The sequence below is a fragment of the Pyrus communis genome, chromosome 6 (assembly GCF_041283825.1).
Source record: "Pyrus communis isolate YQ-2024b chromosome 6, ASM4128382v1, whole genome shotgun sequence".
Classification (NCBI taxonomy): Eukaryota; Viridiplantae; Streptophyta; class Magnoliopsida; order Rosales; family Rosaceae; genus Pyrus; species Pyrus communis.
The window spans coordinates 12,827,040-12,843,299 of NC_142570.1; the positions used below are offsets into that span (position 1 = coordinate 12,827,040).

Below are 16,260 nucleotides of genomic sequence, written 5' to 3' on the forward strand. Positions count from 1 at the left end.
AAACATGATTCCGCCTTTTAATTGTTAATTGCATGTTGTTGATGTTGCTCAAATGAACTTGTTTTTCACAAATATTCCTTCAGGCAACTACACAACTTCATCTTGATATATGTTATGCAATTCAATGTCATGCTTTGAATGAAACGGATATAAGTTCTAGCATTTAGTTCTATCATGATACAATTGCATTCTAAGTAGCAACCAAGCAAGGAATAATGAGATCATGCAACAACTTTAGAAAACAAAGAATCACAGATTATAACTCTCCAAAGAAGGTAATGGCTCGAGTCTCACAGGGTTGTAGCGTTTGTTTGAGTTCTTTCCTTCAAGCATGTTACAAAAACGAATTTTTCTTTTATGATTGCATGTGAAGTCATACATTATAACCATAACCAAGCATATACCAAGAGTAAATCAAACTTTTCTCTATGTTTATAACTCTTTTTAACAGTCATGCAATTACAAACCAAATCCTTATCATTGTGTTGGAAGGTACCCTAAGACACAAACACACAAAAACGACTCAAAACACTCTTTTTACGCTTTTCAAAACATGTTTTTCAAATTTTTATGTGATTTTCGGAGTTATAAAAACAAAACATACTAAAACACTCTAAAACAACTTAAAAACACCTTAAAACAGCAAGGAACAACATTTGAAGTTATGGGTGATAAAATCCCACGAATTTGCATCAAATATACTTAGCTACCCCCCCCACACTTAAATCAAACATTGTCCTCAATGTTTTAAGCATAGATTCACACAAAACATAAGTAAACACACAAACAGCATTTAGACATACTAAACATGGCAGAATGTAACTAACAAAGAGAAGAGTTTAGGGACGCAAATCTGGAATTGGGGTGCTTTCTCTGTCTTCCTTTGTTGAATGCATGGCTTGATCTTGGTGATTCCACAGGCCTAATCTTGAACTGGTTTCCTCCCATCGTTGATTTTCCACAGGCTTAATCTTGAACTGGGCTGGAGGATTCTTTTGTTCTCCCCCGAAGGTCTAAGCTTACTCCTTTTATCTGTTTCTTTGTTCAATCTCTCCAATTCGTATTGAAGAGGGTTAGAGGATAACTCAGCATATGCAGTTGTTGCTTGTCTCCACATGCTTCAATGTATCATTTTCACTTGCCTTGCTCTCCTTTGCAGAAGTGGTCCCTTCTCTGGAAGTGTATCAACCATTGAAGATGACTACTCGAGAGCAACGCTAGGTAAGCAACCAGGGAATAGATTCCAGGCAGTCGGTTCCAGATCGGAAGACTGACACCAAGTGCCGACTGATTGCTTCTTTCACTTTGCCATGCGAGTAAGAACAAGGACAAAGAAAAAGACAGGGAAAGAGCATGATATAAGATACTTTTGCTTTTGACCTTGATGATATGAGATACATTTGCTTTTGAAGAAGCGGTGAATGAATCAGCACATGTATTTGTTGTGCTTGTCTCCACATGCTTCGATCTACCGTTTCCTCCTGGGTCATCTGTACTCCAGGCATCTGGTATCTTCTTTGAGGAAGAAGAAAAAATTGAGTATTTCGAGAGGCTTTGCTAGGAGTGCGCCCTCAGAGGTGAGGAAGAGTTGGGCATTTTCTTCAGGTCTGCCTTGCCATAAAAGATGAAGGTCGACATATATAGGGATTTCCCAATAGCAAGTGGTGGTACTGTTCTTTTACCATTGTCGACAAAAATTTTGATCCAGCAAATCCGGCTTTTTGAAAAAGAGTGCTGACTCTTCGATTTCTGAACGAACGCCTCTTTGATTTCTGAACTAGCGCCTCTTTGATTTCTGAACAAAAACGCCTCTTCGATTTCTAAACGGCAAGGAGTAGTGCGGATGCGGCTCTGTCAGAGATCTTTTGACAAAGTTGCACGCATTTTCTGAAAAGCAGAGAAAGCGTTGCCGAACTTCACGCTTGTCGGCAAAAGTGTGTAATTGCGATGATGACCTCCACGTGTTTTCAACTTTGTCAGAGATCTTTTGACAAAGTTGAACGCGTTTTCTGAAAAGCCGAGAGAGCGTCGCCGAACTTTACGCAGGAAATTCCAGTTTTTTGAATTGGTGGTCGTGTCGCCTTGGCTTTTTATAGAGGTATTGATCACCCCCAACATGCACACTTTGAAGATTGCCCATTCTTGAAAATCGTCTCCGACCCTTTGAGATTTTACTCCATCCAACCCTTCTCTTTGAACACCCTTGAAAAATGGCTAACCCATCTAACCTTTGCTTAGATTTAAGTCTCAGCAGCGATCCGGTTGCGCCGCGTCAGGCTAAGGTATGGTCCCCGTCTTTTTTATCTTCTAATGGTCCTCTTACAGGTGAAGACTCCATGATGACGGATGCAACAACAGCTACGATAGTAGCTAGGAACCTCCTCACTCCTAAAGATAATAGGCTGCTTTCAGGACGGTCCGATGAGTTGGCCGTTCAAGAGTCCCTCGCTCTCAGTGTTCAGTGTGCAGGCTCTGTGTCCAACATGGGCCAACGCCTACTTGCTTGCTCCCGTCAGGTTGAATCGTTGATGGCAGAGGTGGAAAATCTCAAGCAAGAGATCAAACAGCTTAAGCATGAGAATAGAAGTTTGCACGTGCTTGCAAACAATTATTCGACGGGCATGAAGAAGAAGCTTGATGAGCTGCAAGAGTCTGAAGGCCGAATTCAAAGTGACCGTCAAAGGCTTTCGGCTTTCCTCCAGAGGCACCTTTTTCCTGGGTTATCTAGCGTTCCACCAAGTATTGAGGCCTCGAATGATCTAGCTCCGATGCCTCCCGCTTCTCGAGTTTTGCCAAGTAGTGGGGGTTCACGTAAACAACCTTTGTGAAAGTTACATTCTTTTATTCTCCTTTTTTTTTTTTTTTTTTTTTTTTTTTTTTTTTTTTTTTTTTTTTTTTTTTAATCAAACGGCATGAAATTTATCTTTGAATGGAAGGTGATACTTGAAATGATCCGGTAATAGTTTAAATTCAAGATTGGGTGCCTAAATCATCAACAACATGTTAGTATAAAAGAAAATTGAAATTGGAGGAGGTGGCTTACTTATGTGCTCCAATAAGAACTCAAGGATAAACACATCTTCTTTGAACGTTTCAGGAACTTTGCCCTTGGACAGATTTGGTATGAGGATTCTTCCTTGTCCTGTGTCATAAAGAACGTCCTCTTTGATGAATTCATGATATTCCCTACTTTTCACCTTTGGAAGGGCTTCCAAGGTGTCCTTTTTACTTTCTTCTTCCTTGGAAATCATGAACCTGCAAGGAATAGGGACATTGGGTGGAATGGGGTTAGAAAGAATTAAATTTGAAGCAACCTTACCGGTGGTGGATAAATTAGGGTCTTGAGGTGGCTGTGGCAAAGGTGTTTCCACCCTTTCCGTGGCTTTGTCCAACTCCTCTTCCTCAAATTGCAATCTTTCATATTCCTTATGATTTGATTTTGATGGTTGAGGGTCCGTTCCAACCTCCTTGCCACTTCTTAACATGATAGCATTGGTGGTTTCAAATCCTCCCTTCTGATTTACAATGGTTGAACTAGGGAGTGTGCCTTGGTCGCAAAATTGTCCTACTGTTGATGTAATATTCCTTCATAATGCTAGAATATGTTTAATATAATGGCACAAGTAAGGGTGTCGAATCCACAGGGACTAATTGGACCTATGTAATCACTTGTTTTGCGAGAACTTCTATGAAATGAACCAAACTATTCAAATTGAGCAGATTTGTTGTTGTTACTTGAAAGCATAAATAAAATAAGTAAACACAACTAAATGAATCAACAACTAATAGAATAGGATAGTATCAATGGAAATGAAGCTAGGGATTCGGTTTCACCATTGCTCAACTAAGTCCATGTTTGTCAAGTTAGTTTGTACTCATTCATCTACCTATTTCTTGAGTTTGTTTCACTTGGATATGATCAACCATATGATGTGTGGATTTGATCAAATGTCTCTAATCATGAACCTAATTGTGATGTGCAACTTTGGTTCATAATCAAGATTATGTAATGTACAAGAAACTTTCATAAAACCAAAGGGAATAACTCGGCAGGATGTGTGCTAAACACTCCCTTCATTCATTCACATATCTACCAAGATTATGCATGATGTGTGTTCTAATCTTGGCTACACAACTTTGTGATTAATTCAAATGATGATCAAACATTAAAATCAACACACAAAGTTACCATTAAAACAGAAAATGAAACAAGAAATAGATGGACAAACTTAGCATTCTAACTTAATTACATGGCAAGCTTTGCAAGGTTACATCGAATCCCTAGAGGAGGATTAGTTACAATTCATGTTTACAAAAGATTTAACATAAACATACACAACATGAATGAACATAGAATGAAGTAGAAGGAACCCTTGAAGCAAAACTGAGGTTGAATTCCTTGAAAAGTGCCTTCGGTGTTGGAGCTCCCAAATGTGTTTGTAAATGAGGGTGGAGAAACTAGTGTCGAATGGTTTCTGTGAGTGGTGCATAAATGTAGAGAAATGGACAGTTTCTGTGAAAGGGAGAGAGTGTCGAATCAAATGGAATGGAGAGGGAGAATGAGAGTGAATGGTGGACAGAAATTTGAGCAAGAATGGTGTGTGTGATCCCCTAAATCCGAGAGAGCAATCTATCCCCCTTGGTGAATTTCTGAATGAGTCTAATGATGGGGAGACAATCAGATTGGATCTTGGCTTTGTTTAACTCAGATGGCAGAGCTTAAGTGATGGAAATGATTGTGTTTCTGAGATGGAAGACTCACGGCATGGGCAATGTCCAAGGAAATGTTAATGTATTCAAAGAAGCACATGCTCTTGCTGCCACAAGTGAGTGGAACCTGCAAAGGTGAAGTGGACAATCTGAAACTGGTTAGAATAATCTGGAATTGGGTATGGGAGTGCACGGGATGGACATGAAGGAAATGGAAATGCAAAGGTGATTTGTTTCGGTGGTGGGAGTGCATAAGGGAGCTGGAAATGGCATGGAATGTATGTGTTTCTGAGGTGGTGGACACACGGCATGGGCAATGTCCAAGCATGTGGCTATTTTAATTGACTCATGCATGTGGATTTCTGCAAGGCTGAAATGGAGAAAGGTGATGGAATGCACGGGCAGATTCTGAATCATGCATGTGAATGCATGTTTTGGTATTAGAAGTGCATAATTTGACTTGGAATCACATGGGAGTGCACGGTTAGGTTGTGATCATGCATGTGAATGCATGTTTTGGTGTTGAAACCACATAATCTGATTTCAATGCTTGTTTTGTTTAGAATCACTCAATATGGCCGAACTGCACCACTTAACACTTCCACATCATTTCCTGAAATTCCAGCAGTCAAACGTTTCCTAGGTTCTTCATTTGGACTTCAATTTAACTCCCTAGAATCCTCTCCAAGTTTGGAATAACGCATAGCTACCAAAAGGAATGGTTTTTACTTCATTTGCCTTCCCTTTGATCCAAATACACACTTGGCTGCACACTAACACCAAATAATGTAAAATGCAACTAGTTCAATCCAAAAACATCACAAAGACGCCAAATAAGGAATATATAAATGCATGCAAAATGAGACTTATCAAATACCCCCAAACCTGGTTTTTGCTAGTCCTCGAGCAAACTTAAAACTAAAACACACAAAACACAAACATCTAACTAAACCACTTTCGCTGGCCAAACGATTGCACTGAGCATGTGCAACAAGCCTTTGAACCCCTAGGTGTCCCTAGTTGGAGGAGTTGTGTCTCCTGAGGGTTTACAGTGATGACACCCACAAACATTTACAAAATCTGCAAACAACTTGGTTAAAACATGCTTTAAACAAACTCAAAGATTTTGTCATTCATTCAACTCAAAAGATTTCTACTTCAAAGAATCGTATCAATTGTAACGTATAAAGATATTTCTCCATGTCTTACAACTTCAAGGTCACCATACCCAAATGCTTCAGATAGAATTCGCCTCAACTCTACTCCTCACAGATTTCACTCAAAATTTTCACTCAGATCTTAAGGTTTAGTCTCTCAACAACATATATGAGTGAAATTATGTAAAGGAAATCAAAATTCTCACATATGAAATCTGAAATGGAAGCACAGTTTCTGAGTAGATCTCATGAAATGAATCAAATGCTAAGAATATAGATAACACACACACTTATCATCACCCATGAATACATCCTCAATGATCAGCTAGGTCTTTCTCAAGATTGTAATGTAAGGCTTAGGTTATAGGTTACGAGAGAAGTGATATGAAATACTAGAGCTTGGGGCATACCAAAGTGTTCTTGAGGATCATGCTCTTCACTTGCATTTATTTTCTTTCTTCTTTGTTTTTGGCATCCAGGCCCTATGTCTTATAATGAGGAGATTTGGAACTTGTATCCATTTTAATTCTCTTTTTTTTTTTTTTATAACCCCCTTTTTTTTTTAGAAGCATCTTCAACATAGGTGCCCTCGGTACATGCCACAATCTTGTTCTAAGCTCAATTTACCTTTAGTCTTCATCACCTTGGTATTCCCCAAACTATAAGGTATGGCTTGTAATGGGCTAGAATGTGGTGTGGGTGATGAAAGAATTGGGCTAAAGTGTTTGGCTGCAACGAGGGTGAATGGAGCACACAAATGGGTAGGATTTAAGCCTTTTAGTAGTTAAACATGCATAGCCTAACATCATCTCATTGAGTTCATTCACGAATGATACTAAACACATGGTATCTACAAAGAGAGTAATTCTTAGTATCCAATCAAAATAGAAGTAATGAGATCATTTAAAGTGAAAATGAAAGAAAGAGATAGGAGTAGAAACACTTTAAACTCTCTCAAAGAAGCAAATAGGCTCAAAATAACTCACTAGGGTAGTCTCCACTATTCTTCTTCCAGAATTTGAGTATGGTACCTCTATCATCATAATTTCAAGAGTTATAGCTTTATAAATGACAACAAGATGCAACTCTTTTCCATAGCAACCCAATCGTTTGTTTTCAAACATAACCCTCATATACATTCATATTAGTAAGCAAAACACACTTAACTAAAGCAAACCCACACAAATTGAACAAAATGAAAGCAAAACACTCTTAACCAAACTAACACAAAAAAAAAACAAATAAAAAACAAATAAAAACACAAACTTTCCATCCCACACCCCCAAACCTAATCTAAACATTGTCCTCGATGTTTAAACTTGTATGCAATGCAAGTAGGCAAAGAATATGGAATGGTAACAAAATAAACACAACATAAAGAAAGAACACAAACCACACTAGGTTGCCTCCTAGCAAGCGCTTTATTTAATGTCTAGGCAAGACATGGTAGCTTGTTCATGGTGTTGAAAATTCAAGAACATCCACGACTTGATACACTTGCTCTTCATCCACTTTATCCAAATATGGTTTCAATCGCTGCCCGTTGACTTTAAAAGAGGTGCCATTCTTCATGTTCTCTATCTCCACAGCTCCATGGGGAAATGTTTGCAAGACTTTGAATGGTCCCACCCACCTAGACTTCAATTTTCCTGGAAAAAGTCTCAAACGTGAGTCAAACAAAAGTACTTTCATACCTTGGTGAAACTCCTTCCTTAGGATAGCCTTGTCATGATAGAGCTTAGTCCGTTCCTTGTAGATTTTGGCATTCTCATATGCCTCATTTCTAAGCTCTTCCAACTCATTAAGTTGGAGCTTCCTTGCTACTCCAGCATCATTGTAATCAAAGTTGAACTTCTTGATGGCCCAATATGCACGGTGTTCAAGCTCCATTGGCAAATGACAAGCTTTCCCAAACACAAGGCGATAAGGACTCATGCCAATGGGGGTCTTGTATGCTGTTCTATATGCCCATAGTGCATCATTTAACCTCAATGACCAATCCTTCCTTGTAGGGCTCACAGTCTTCATCAAAATGTTCTTGATCTCCCTATTGCTAATCTCCACTTGTCCTGAGGTCTGAGGATGGTACGGGGTTACCACTTTGTGGTTGATGTTGTACTTCTTCATTAAGGATTCAAAGGGTTTGTTGCAGAAATGGCTGCCACCATCACTAATAATAGCTCTTGGTGTTCCAAACCTACAAAAAATCACATCTTTAAGAAAATTCAACACAACCTTATGATCATTAGTTCTTGTAGCAATGGCTTCAACCCATTTGGATACGTAATCCACTGCCACTAATATGTATAAGTAGCCAAAAGAGGATGGAAATGGTCCCATGAAATCGATTCCCCAAACATCAAAGAGTTCTACCACCAAAATGTTGTTCAATGGCATCTCATTTCTTCTGCTAATGTTCCCCATTTTCTGGCACCTATCACATTTAGAGCAAAAATCAAAAGCATCTTTGAATAAAGTAGGCCAAAAGAAACCAGATTGTAAAACCTTTAGAGATGTCTTTTTGGCACCAAAATGGCCTCCACATGCCAATGTGTGGCTAAATGTTAGGATGCTTTGTTGCTCACTCTCTGGGACACATCTCCTAATGATTTGATCAGGGCAATATTTAAACAAATATGGTTCGTCCCAAACGTAGTGCTTCGCCATGGCAAGGAACTTCTTTCTTTCCTGAAAAGAAAGGTCATTTCTCATTATACCACAGGCAAGATAATTCACAAAGTCCGCATACCATGGTTCTTTTTCTTGAACAACAAAGAGTTGTTCATCTGGAAATGATTCATTTAGGGGCAAAGATTGTCCCACTCCATGGTTTTCATTAAGCCTGGACAAATGGTCAGCCACAACATTATCACTGCCCTTCTTATCTCGAATTTCCAAGTCAAACTATTGTAGCAAGAGTATCCATCTAATCAAGCGTGGTTTAGCATCCTTCTTTGTCATCAAATACCTAATGGCTGCATGATCAGAAAACACAATAACTTTAGATCCCACAAGATATGACCTAAACTTTTCTAAGGCAAAAACAACAGCAAGCAACTCCTTTTCAGTTGTGGAATAGTTAAGTTGGGCATCATGCAGAGTCCTGCTTGCATAGTAGATCACATGCGGAAGCTTGTTCACCCTTTGCCCTAAAACTGCACCAATAGCATAGTCAGAGGCATCACACATTAATTCAAAAGGTAACGACCAATCAGGTGCCATAATAATAGGGGCCGAGGTTAGTTCATATTTCAAAGCATTGAATGCATCCATACAAGCCTTATCAAAATGAAATACAACATCTTTAGCTAACAGATTGCATAATGGACGAGTGATCATTGAAAAGTTCTTAATGAAACGACGATAAAAACCCGCATGGCCCAAAAAACTTCTTACTCCCTTCACAGTGGTGGGGGCTACCATATTGGTGATGACGTCAATTTTGGCTTTGTCCACCTCCATTCCTTTGCTAGAGATTACATGTCCCAACACAATTCCTTGTTTCACCATAAATTGGCACTTTTCCCAATTGAGAACCAAATTTGTTTCCTGACATCTTTGAAGTACTAACGATAGATGGTTAAGACATTCATCAAAAGAGGAACCAAACACTGAGAAGTCATCCATAAATACCTCAATGAATCTTTCTACCATGTCAGAAAAGATGGCCAACATGCATCTTTGGAATGTTGCTGGAGCATTGCAAAGTCCAAAAGGCATTCTCCTGTAAGCAAATGTGCCAAAGGGGCAAGTAAAGGTTGTTTTCTCTTGATCCTCCGGAGCGATTGCAATTTGATTGTAACCTGAGTATCCATCCAGAAAACAATAATGTGAGTAACCTGCCAATCTCTCAAGCATTTGATCTATGAAAGGCATAGGAAAGTAATCTTTTCTAGTGCTAGAATTCAACTTCCTGTAATCGGTGCAAACACGCCAACTGGTTGTGGGCTTTGTGGGCACAAGCTCATTGTTTTCATTCCTCATCACAGTGATTCCCACTTTCTTAGGCACCACCTGAATAGCACTCACCCATTTGCTATCAGAAATGGGATATATGATCCCCACATCTAACAATTCCAACACCTCATTCCTAACAACTTCCTTCATGTGTGGATTGAGCCTTCTTTGTGGCTCACGGCTTGTTTTTGCTCCTTCCTCCAAAAGGATCCTATGCATGCACATGGTAGGGCTTATTCCCTTGATATCTGCAATAGACCAACCAAAAGCTGATTTAAACTCTTTTAACACCCTAATTAGTTTATCTTCTTCAACTGGGGTGAGGTCAGAAGCTATGATAACTGGAAGAGTTTCAAATTCAGCTAGATATGCATATTTTAGATGTGGTGGAAGTGGTTTAAGTTCAAGTTTTGGTGCTTTAACAGTAGAAGGAGTTAAATGTGACATTGATGATTCTAAAGGCTCTACAATAGGTGAAACATTCAAAGGATACAATGCCAATGCTTCCAAGGCAGCTACTTCTTCCATGAGTGCATCTTCTTCATCAAACTCATCTTGAGATTGACTCAAAACAGTTTGTAAGGGTTCATTCGATTGTGCCTGCAAGAACTTAGAGAATACAAGTGAATCAAGCACATCAATGGCATAACAATCAAGAGATGAAGAAGGATGAGCAAGAGATTCAAACACTTTGAATTGAACTGTCTCTCCTAACACTGTCATAGTGAGGAGTCCATTTTGCACATCAATGATGGTCTTGGCCGTGGCCATGAAGGGTCTCCCAAGCAATATTGGCAACTCACGATCATGTATAGGAGCTTCTTCCATGTCCAACACTACAAAATCTGCAGGCAAGATTAGTTTATCAACTTGAACTAGAATATCTTCTACTATACCTCTTGGATATTTCACGGATCTGTCTGCAAGTTGTAATGAAATGGTGGTGGCTTTCAAATCTCCCAAACCTAGTTGAAGGTACATTGAATAAGGCATTAAGTTGATGCTAGCACCCAAATCAAGCATTGCTTTCTCTACTTTCTTGTCCCCTATGGTGATGTTGATAGAGAAACTGCCTGGATCCTTGAGCTTTGGTGGAAGTTTTCTTTGCAAAACTGCACTCACATTCTCAGACACCACAACCTTCTCATGTGGTCCATACTTCCTTTTATAGCTGTTTAACTCCTTGAAGAACTTTCCATATGCCGGCATGTTCCTAATGACATCAAGCAAAGGTAAGTTAACATTCACTTTGCTTAGTATATCAAAAATTTCTTTGAATGACTTATCCTGCTTGCTTTTGGCAAGTCTTCCAGGGAATGGTATTGGTGGAGTGTATGGTTTCTCGGCCTTGTGAAGATTTGGTGCTTCTAGTGAGGAAGTGGCATGGCTTGGTTCCTCAGTTGATTTCTCATTGTCTCCTTGAGTGACACCTGCATTCACATGATCATATTCATTAGTAACTTCATTGCCAACTCTATTATCAATAACCTTACCACTTCTAAGTGTAGTGATTGCTTTGGCTTGCTCTTGGTTCCTTTGGAGTATCACGGGTTGGCTTGGAAACTTCCCAACTTCTCTTTGGTTCAATGCATCTGCAATCTGCCCCAATTGTGTCTCCATTTTGGTTAGGGCGGCTGAATGTTGTTGGAGTGTGCTATTGGTGGAATGTTGGAATTGCAAGGTGTTTTGGGCTAACAATTTAACAGTATCCTCAAGGGTAGTGGCAGGTTTTGGTTGGAAATTTTGGATTGGATTGTTGTTCTTCCATGAAAAATTGGGATGATCTCTCCAACTCGGGTTATATGTATTGGAATACATATCATTCCTTGGTCTTTGGTTGTAAGAATTCATGAGGTTCACTTGTTCTTGAACATACTCGGGGTAAGCTTCCCTAGATGGACATTGGTGAGTAGGATGGCTTGGTATGTTGCAAATGGCACACACTTCATTAGCTTTTGGCACCATGTTGAGCACGGATTCAAGCTTCCTTTCTAGGTTAGCTACCTGCAACAAAAGCTCATGATTAGAACTTGTTTCATAGACTCCAACTTTCTTACCCCTTAAATCTTTGTGTTGAGCATTAGACCCCAACATCTCATAAATGTTATATGACTCTTGAGCATTCTTTTTCTTCAATGCTCCACCTGCTGCATTATCAACAGTTGATTGACAATTTTGGGTTAGTCCATCATAGAAAATTTGCATTTGTAAGTGAAAAGGTAACCCATGGTGTGGACATTGTATCAAGAGGCCTTTAAAACGCTCCCAACACTCATTGAAAGGTTCACCATCATCTTGTTTGAAGTTGAAGATTTGTCCCCTTAATGTGGCTGTCTTTTGAGTGGAAAAGAACTTCTCCAAGAACTTCTTAGCCACGGCATCCCATGTGGTGAGGGAACCTGGTGTTAGAGTCATCAACCAACTCTTGGCCCTATCTTTCAAGGTGTAAGGAAACACTCTCATCCTCAAATTAGCTTCACTCACTCCCTGCAAAGGTAAACCACTCACAACATTGTAAAACTCTTTAATATGAGCTAAAGGGTCTTCATTAGGTAAGCCATAAAATGAAGGAAACATATGGAAATGTGAAGATTTGAGATCATAGTTTCTAGCTTCTGTGGGCAGCAAGATGCATGAAGGTGAATTTGGTATGATTGGTTGAGCAAAGTCCTCCAAAGCTCGAAGTTCATCTTCGTTGCCCGCCATCTCTTCCTCTCTTTCCCAATCAAATTGCTCAGATCCTTTACTTGTTGAACTAGGTGAATTCCCTTCCTCTTCCTCACGGTTAAAGGATGAACTTGATGGCACAAAGTTGTCCAAAGTGTGGCCCTTTAATCTTTCAATTCTTTGGCCTAACTCAACAAGTTTATTTGACATATACTACCTGAAACAAAGTAACACAAGTGTGAATGAAAATCAAGAAGCAAACAACAATGAAAAGAACAAAAATAAACTTAAAAACGCTTGAAAAGACTCAAGGGATGTGGAACTAAACGCTTAGAACACTTAAACAATCCCAAAACCCAAAACAGCAACTAGAAGACTCAAAATTGCCTAAAAAACACTTTCTGGGCAGTTTTGAGCACCTACACTAATTTGGACGAAATTGGATGGAAACTTGAATCAAAACACTTATAAACACAAATCAAAACACTTTCTAACTAATTTGGACAAAACAAAGTCTCAAAGGACTCAAAACAGATTCACAAGACTCAAAACAAGCTAAAAACTCTCAAAACTGCCTAAAAACACAAACTGTGCAGTTTTGACACTAAACTCAATTTTGGACGAAAATTAGGTTTGAGCTTGACTCAAAATGCTTCAAAACACAAGATAAGACAGATTCTAAGCCTAAAACTTAACAAAATATGGGGGAAATTGTATTTGGACGAAATGCAATTAAATGGGCAGATTATAACAAAAGCAGATTGTAAAGCAAGTTGATGTAAACCAATGGATGATGGAATGGCTAAGGGATTCTTTTCCATATATGAAATGTATGCAACTTAAATCAACTTCCAATTATCAATTTGACAAGTTATGAACCTTGACACTAATCAAAATAGCAAACAAGCAAACAAGCAATTACAAGGGACTGAAATCAGTCCCCGGCAACGGCGCCATTTTTGTTGATGTAATATTCCTTCCTAATGCTAGAATATGTTTAATATAATGGCACAAGTAAGGGTGTCGAATCCACAGGGACTAATTGGACCTATGTAATCACTTGTTTTGCGAGAACTTCTATGAAATGAACCAAACTAATCAAATTGAGCAGATTTGTTGTTGTTACTTGAAAGCATAAATAAAAGAAGTAAACACAACTAAATGAATCAACAACTAATAGAATAGGATAGTATCAATGGAAATGAAGCTAGGGATTCGGTTTCACCATTGCTCAACTAAGTCCATGTTTGTCCAGTTAGTTTGTACTCATTCATCTACCTATTTCTTGAGTTTGTTTCACTTGGATATGATCAACCATATGATGTGTGGATTTGATCAAATGTCTCTAATCATGAACCTAATTGTGATGTGCAACTTTGGTTCATAATCAAGATTATGTAATGTACAAGAAACTTTCATAAAACCAAAGGGAATAACTCGGCAGGATGTGTGCTAAACACTCCCTTCATTCATTCACATATCTACCAAGATTATGCATGATGTGTGTTCTAATCTTGGCTACACAACTTTGTGATTAATTCAAATGATGATCAAACATTAAAATCAACACACAAAGTTACCATTAAAACAGAAAATGAAACAAGAAATAGATGGACAAACTTAGCATTCTAACTTAATTACATGGCAAGCTTTGCAAGGTTACATCGAATCCCTAGAGGAGGATTAGTTACAATTCATGTTTACAAAAGATTTAACATAAACATACACAACATGAATGAACATAGAATGAAGTAGAAGGAACCCTTGAAGCAAAACTGAGGTTGAATTCCTTGAAGAGTGCCTTCGGTGTTGGAGCTCCCAAATGTGTTTGTAAATGAGGGTGGAGAAACTAATGTCGAATGGTTTCTGTGAGTGGTGCATAAATGTAGAGAAATGGACAGTTTCTGTGAAAGGGAGAGAGTGTCGAATCAAATGGAATGGAGAGGGAGAATGAGAGTGAATGGTGGACAGAAATTTGAGCAAGAATGGTGTGTGTGATCCCCTAAATCCGAGAAAGCAATCTATCCCCCTTGGTGAATTTCTGAATGAGTCTAATGATGGGGAGACAATCAGATTGGATCTTGGCTTTGTTTAACTCAGATGGCAGAGCTTAAGTGATGGAAATGATTGTGTTTCTGAGATGGAAGACTCACGGCATGGGCAATGTCCAAGGAAATGTTAATGTATTCAAAGAAGCACATGCTCTTGCTGCCACAAGTGAGTGGAACCTGCAAAGGTGAAGTGGACAATCTGAAACTGGTTAGAATAATCTGGAATTGGGTATGGGAGTGCACGGGATGGACATGAAGGAAATGGAAATGCAAAGGTGATTTGTTTCGGTGGTGGGAGTGCATAAGGGAGCTGGAAATGGCATGGAATGTATGTGTTTCTGAGGTGGTGGACACACGGCATGGGCAATGTCCAAGCATGTGGCTATTTTAATTGACTCATGCATGTGGATTTCTGCAAGGCTGAAATGGAGAAAGGTGATGGAATGCACGGGCAGATTCTGAGTCATGCATGTGAATGCATGTTTTGGTATTAGAAGTGCATAATTTGACTTGGAATCACATGGGAGTGCACAGTTAGGTTGTGATCATGCATGTGAATGCATGTTTTGGTGTTGAAACCACATAATCTGATTTCAATGCTTGTTTTGTTTAGAATCACTCAATATGGCCGAACTGCACCACTTAACACTTCCACATCATTTCCTGAAATTCCAGCAGTCAAACGTTTCCTAGGTTCTTCATTTGGACTTCAATTTAACTCCCTAGAATCCTCTCCAAATTTGGAATAACGCATAGCTACCAAAAGGAATGGTTTTTACTTCATTTGCCTTCCCTTTGATCCAAATACACACTTGGCTGCACACTAACACCAAATAATGTAAAATGCAACTAGTTCAATCCAAAAACTTCACAAAGACGCCAAATAAGGAATATATAAATGCATGCAAAATGAGACTTATCACCTACAAACTCCGCTATCTGCCCAATTTGCTTTTCCAAGTGGTCCAACCTTTTGTCTTGATTTTTCCTCTCTTTGTTTTGAGTTTGGACTCCCTGCGTCAAAGTAGTAAGTAATTGAAAAATCTTATCATTATCACTTGAATTACCTACATTGCTTTGGGCAGGTTGTGGTGGCTGCATAGGCGTTGAATAGAACTCCTCATATGGCTGCTAATATTCTCCTTGTTGAGCCTCATTGGCTTGATTTTGTGAGCCCTGCACCAAACAAATTAATTCATTAAGCTTTTGATTATAATCTATTGACGAACTTGAGTTTGGTTGGGCATATTGAATATGAGGTTGTGGTGGCTGCATAGGTCTTGAATAGAACTCCTCATATGGCGGCCAATATCCTTCTTGTTGAACATGTTGAGGTTCCCACCACATAGAGTTTGAATGATCACTCCAATCCGAATTGTAAGTATTGGAAAACACGTCGTTCCTTGATTGAAGATCAAATGTACCAACGCTTTGCATTTGGGACCTTTCCATGAGCCGTGACAAAAGAGAAGCATTATCAAGTGCCATGTTGTGCTTCTCTAGTACCTAAAATCGACAAACAAAACACAAATCAAAAACTAAAACTAAAATACATAACAGAAACGAACAATCCAAGGGATTAGCAAATTTGCTAATCCCCGGCAACGGCGCCAAAATTTGATGCGGGAATTATACGCGCACAAATTAAACCCTCTTTTTATCAATTGTAGTAAGTATGTAAGTAGGGATCGTTCTTAACCGGGGATTAGGAGGGATTG

General features: G+C 39.0%; 1 non-coding gene across 1 annotated transcript; it reads left to right on the forward strand.

The window, feature by feature from the left end:
• Positions 1-12,045: 12,045 nt before the first annotated feature.
• LOC148696314 (small nucleolar RNA R71) lies at positions 12,046-12,156 on the forward strand. Its single transcript, XR_015963850.1, has one exon. It is a non-coding gene; the product is annotated as a small nucleolar RNA R71 (small nucleolar RNA).
• Positions 12,157-16,260: the final 4,104 nt, after the last annotated feature.